Below are 6,000 nucleotides of genomic sequence, written 5' to 3' on the forward strand. Positions count from 1 at the left end.
TCGTAGGCACAACGCAGGGAGTGTTTGATACCCATGGTCTCCTGGATGTAGGTGCCGACCAGGAGATGGTGCCCACGCACAGCTGCTTTCTTTGCGGCGATGCAGCCAGCACTGGGTTGGTGACCTCTTGGTTGATGGGGCAAGGCCCATGTGGAGGTGGGGGGACGACTGGGAGCAGCAGCAGCCCTCCTCCATGCTTGTGGTGTGACCTTGGCATGTTAACCTCGATAAGCCTGGGTGTCCTGGTTTGCTGAATAGGATCGTAATGGCTTCTCCTTAGGGTGCTGTAGCTTTTTAAAGGTGCAGTGCACACGTCAGGCGTCTGTCTCGGAATACGGTCCCCTGTCTCCCCACACTCAGACACTTCTCTGAGCCTGCTTTCCTCCCAGATCGAATCCTGCTGTGCTTGCCACATTCCGTTCTTCATCAGGCCCGCTGTCAGTTTCCGTGTTCTTCTCCCTCTTGAATACAGGTGGGCTCACCCCTGTGGAGTGCACTCCATGTGGCACCCTGCACAAAGCAGGCTCTTTCCTTGTGCCTGTGGCAGGAGGTAAGCGCAGGAGCAAAATAATTCCAGGTGACGTTTGCCCATCCTTTGACACAGTCAGTGAGTGCATTGCATCTATCAGATGAGGACAGGACCTATCCATTGTCCCTCCTGTCTCCCTGACTCATGTGGTCTGATAGGGTTAGGTTCCTACCCATTGGCTGCAGGCAGGGAAGAGAAAAGGTCTGCAGCGTCTAGAGCCCCGCCTGAGCTAATATCTCTCTTATCTTACCAACTGATAGAGGTATAGGCTTATGGTCTGCGCCTGTGTGCACACGCTCTACTTGTTAATTTCAGCAGAAGAGAAAGGAAAGGCAATGGGAACATTTTAAATAACAGTATTTAGCACTAGGATAGGATATCTATTCTAGAGATAACAGAGGAGCCTTTGTTGCTCACGCAGATAGATTTATAGGCCTTGCCCTGGCTTAACCTGTGTAAAAAAGACACTCCTGTCTCCTTAGGAGTGGTCTGATGGGAGAAACTACCCCGGGTGGGGGTTGAGGGGGCAGGGGATGGGGGAAGGAGGAGCCCTGGCAGTTCAGGGATAAACGCAGTGAAGCAGGGTTGTTGTCTGCCTTTAAAATCCCTGCGGATTTTGTCTCAGCTCTGTGTGATTCTAAGTTTCTCCACTTGCCCTCCACGGAGCTTCCCACTCTCTTCGTAAATGGCTGCAGAACGCCCGCTTACATGTCTGCCATGGAGACGATGTTCATTTAAGGCTTCGAGAAGTCAGAGCTTTCATGTTGGCCGTGAAAGCCAGAGAGCCGCAAGCACCTCAGTGGCGGAGATGAAAGGACATGTGTGTGTGCGTGTGTGTTTGGAACTTAAAGGACAGGGAGAAAAAGAAAATAGATGTTACCGCTTTGCACTTACTTCAAAATATGCCTGACTCCCTCTGGTGGGACCGTTTAACTCCAAATGCGTCCCCCCCCATCCCCCCCACTCCCACCACACGCTCCCCGCCCCCACCACATTCATCTTGGCTCATGTGACATCTGTTCTGGGCACTGCGGAGCAAGTCTTCTCGTTGCCATGGCAGCCAGTGGAGAGAGCCCGCCCATTGGCTGCTAGCGGAGAGGAGAAAAAAAGGCCCGCAGTGTCAGAGGTCGCGCGCCTGGTGCCCGCCTGCCACTGTTTTCAGTCAGCTGCTGGCGGGGCCACGTTACCGGAGCACGCGGCAGCGGGCAGAGGCCCGCAGGGACCGCCCGCCACAGCTGTGGACCCCGCCGGGCGGAAGGGGGGCCCCCGAGGTCAATGTCATTAGTTTCTCCCTCAAGTGTGAAGTGCGTGAAGGACAAAAGCAGAGCCTGTGGAGAAGAGTGGGCTGCCTTCTCCTTCACCTTGAAGTACTCTGAGCTCTCTTTTCTTCTGGAGTGTTTGGATTGAAATTCCTAGGCTGACCCTTCCTACTCCCAGCCTTCCCCATAGTGAGAGAGGCCCTGGGCCCCAGTTAAGCTGTGGAAATAAAAGCCTGTCTCAGATTCCATTTACCTTGACCATTATTACCCCATCACTCTAACACCAAAAGAGGACAGCGTTCCATTTCAAAATCTACACCCAAAACCTGATTGTTTTGTTTTTTTTTTTAATTTTTATTTATTTATTTTTCAATTTCTCCTTTATTATTTTTTTTTTCCAGTGGGTTAAAATCATTTTCCTCTTGTTGGAGTCATCTCTGAATTTCATGATGTGATCAGAATCCTCGCTATAGGGTCTCGTAGTCATGGCGTCAGAGGTATAGGTCACTCACATCCTTACCTCCTGACCAATGAATCTCTGTCCCCAGGGCCTGATCGTGCACACGGACAGGTAGATCGTGCACACGAGCAGCCTTGAAATCCTCATTTGCTGAACCCCAGCTGCCTCTCCTGGGCTCCCTTCTCCGGGCAGGTTTTAGGTCCCCACTGATGAGTGATGGGGTGTCCTGGCACCAGCCACAGCCAGGGCCTTCAGTCTCCAGAGCGCTGCACCAGTTGGGATTTGGCTGGGCAAACACTGACAACAGCAGTTCAGCATAACTGAGGCTGGAGAAGGAAGGTTCGCGAACATTCCCTCATCCGTTCCTCCCACGTGTGGTCCCTGCTTCACAGCGGGCCGATCCTGGTAGTTTCCCAGGTCACACTCTTGTGAACGGGTGAGCTCGGGATGCACACTGCAGTTCTTTGCTTCCGAACTCTGTGTGCATTTGTCACTCAAGCCGCAGGGGCCCCTGGATGTCTGAGGCCCCCGCAGATTTATATATGGGGAAGGTAGCCTATGATGAAGACCGCTCCTCCCAGCTCTACGCATGCTTTGTCATGCCTGTTTCACACTTGATGAGAATGTAACGTTGGTGTTTAATTCGTCGAGATCAGGGACTAATGGCTTGAGGAATTTTTCTTGCTCCTTATGGCAGCTGCTTGTGGTTATAACCTGTATACGTAATATATAACCTGTATATATAACTTGTAGCACTGTATACGTGTACTTTCACTGAGCAAAAAGCTCCCAGCTGATGACAAGGAGGGGATTTGTGTCAGAACCAGTGAGACAAAGTGAAAAATTACTGTCCCCTTTGCTTCATGCTCTCAGGCTTATTTTGGCCCCTTATTTATTTTCAGATAGTTTGGGCTTATCAGAATAGAAATGTAGGGGAATTCCCCGGTGGTCCAGTGGTTAGGACTCAGCACTTCCACTGCAGGGAGCAGGGATCTGAGTCCTGATCAGAGAACTAGGATCCTGCAAGCAGCGCAGAGTCGCCAAAAGAGAAATGTACCACAAAATAATGTTGGAGGAGGTCTGTGTTATTGAGGTCTGCCTCTCTGCCATCTTTGCTCATTCCTTTGGCCTGAATCTAGAAGTTTGAGGATTTACTCCTAAATCTTTGAAAGAACTATGGAACAGAAAAAGAAGTCTTGTCACTTACCTGTCTTTGTATCATTGTAAGAGAGTGATTGCTTCTGCAGTTTGGCGAAACCAGGACCAAAACAGTTCCCAGTGATTCAGGTACTAGTTTTTCTATCCACGTGCTGATCAGAGTCAGGAAAGTTGATGAACAGTGGGATGGGTTGGAAACAAGGCAGGCAGTCCCCACAAGCTTGCTCTCAAATCCAGTATCCTGAGTCACTAGAGGTTATTAAACCCACCAGCAAAACTGAGCTCGTTCCTCTCCTCCCTCTTACACTGGGAACAGTACCCACTTAGGGAAAATTAAGCAAAATTGAGAGCTTGTGCATTTCTAGAAATAGGACCTTAACAAGCATTCAGAAGAATGTGCTTCAGTGGCAAGAATGCTGGAATATTTCACAGTGCAACTCATATGATGCTTTTTATCAAAACTTGAGTGGTGAAGTTACCATGAGTCATATTTTGCCCACAAAGATAGGATCAAGTCTATAGAGTAAAGACATAAGACAGTAGGTTTTCACTTACAAAACCTACAAGCAACTGTTCTTCCAATTACACTTTCCGAGTGGATTTCCCAGCATTCACTGCTAATGCTCTTTTTACCACCCTTCATAAGTATTTATGAGGCCATAGGAAAAAAATGCAGTGAGAAACAGGTTAACAGTGAGTTTTCCAGAAAGAAAATTAAACAAGCAAAAGCCAGAGAAGCTCCTGGTGTCCATTTAAACATGTGGAAGAGAAGTCAGTCACCTCCCTGAACTGGTAAGAAATCCCCCACTGCCTGCCATCATGACTCCCTAGAGACGCAGGACTGAGACCACTAACCATCACGCCTCCTGCTGCCCACTCCACATCTAAAGCATGACCAGGTTTCCTTCCCCCTCCCATTTTCTTATCTGTAAGTTTAGACTCATCTATCTGGAGAAATTTCTCTAACGTATTTAGTGCAACACTATTTAGCCACGTGATGTGGATTAATGGTTGTATAAAATGACCTTTAGGGCTTCCCAGGTGGCTCAGTGGTAAAGAATCTGCCTGCCAATGCAGGAGACACAAGAGATGGAAGTTTGATCCCTGGGTCAGGAAGATCCCCTAGAGGAGGAAATGGCAACCCACTCCAGTATTCTTGCCTGGAGAATACCATGGACAGAAGAGCCAGGTGGGCTACAGTCCATGAGGGTCACAAAGAGTTGGCCACGATTAAGCATGGCACAGTGGCAAAATGACCCTTAATGTCCTCATTGATTCTCAGATTGTATCACATAATGACTCAAGTAGAAGAAAGTGGGGAAAACCATTAGACCATTCAGGTTTGATTCAAATCAAATCCCTTATGATTATACAGTGGAAGTGAGAAATAGATTTAAGGGACTAGATCTGACAGACAGAGTGCCTGATGAACTACGGACAGAGGTTTGTGACATTGTACAGGAGACAGGGATCAAGACCATTCCCAAGAAAAAGAAATGCAAAAAAGCAAAATGGCTGTCTGAGGAGGCCTTACAAATAGCTGAGAAAAGAAGAGAAGAGAAAAGCAAAGGAGAAAAGGAAAGATATACCCATTTGAATGCAGAGTTCCAAAGAATACCAAGGAGAGATAAGAAAGCCTTCCTCAGTGATCAATGCAAAGAAATAGAGGAAAACAATAGAATGGGCAAGACTAGAGATCTCTTCAAGAAAATTAGAGATACCAAGAGAGCATTTCATGCAAAGATGGGCTCAATAAAGGACGGAAATGGTCTGGACCTAACAGAAGCAGAAGATATTAAGAAGAGGTGGCAAGAATACACAGAAGAACTGTACAAAAAAGATCTTCATGATCCAGATAATCACAATGGTGTGATCACTCACCTAGAGCCAGACATCCTGGAATGTGAAGTCAAGTGGGCCTTGGGAAGCATCACTACAAACAAAGCTAGTGGAGTTGATGAAATTCCAGTTCCAATTCAAATCCTAGTAGATGATGCTGTGAAAGTGCTGCACTCAATATATCAGCAAATTTGGAAAACTCATCAGTGGCCACAGGACTGGAAAAGGTCAGTTTTCATTCCAATCCCAAAGAAAGGCAATGCCAAAGAATGCTCAAACTACTGCACAATTGCACTCATCTCACATGCTAGTAAAGTAATGCTTCAAGAAGTAATTCTCCAAGCCAGGCCTTCAGCATACATGAACCGTGAAACTTCCAGATGTTCAAGCTGGTTTTAGAAAAGGTAGAGGAACTAGAGATCAAATTGCCTGGATCATTGAAAAAGTAAGAGAGTTTCAGAAAAACATCTATTCTGCTTTATTGACTATGCCAAAGCCTTTGACTGTGTGGATCACAATAAACTGTGGAAAATTCTGAAAGAGACGGGCATACCAGACCACCTGACCTGCCTCTTGAGAAACCTGTATGCAGGTCAGGAAGCAACAGTTAGAACTGGACATGGAACCACAGACTGGTTCCAAATAGGAAAAGGAGTATGTCAAGGCGGTAATTGTCATCCTGCTTATTTAACTTATATCGCAGAGTACATCATGAGAAATGCTGGGCTGGATAAAGCACAAGCTAAAATCAAGAT

General features: G+C 47.2%; 1 protein-coding gene across 6 annotated transcripts in view; it reads left to right on the forward strand.

Annotated features, from left to right (window-relative positions):
* Positions 1–6,000, forward strand: part of MSRA (methionine sulfoxide reductase A) — a 374,360-nt gene that overhangs the window by 280,159 nt on the left and 88,201 nt on the right. The window lies entirely within an intron of this gene.

Source organism: Cervus canadensis, chromosome 14, assembly GCF_019320065.1.
Source record: "Cervus canadensis isolate Bull #8, Minnesota chromosome 14, ASM1932006v1, whole genome shotgun sequence".
Classification (NCBI taxonomy): domain Eukaryota; kingdom Metazoa; phylum Chordata; class Mammalia; order Artiodactyla; family Cervidae; genus Cervus; species Cervus canadensis.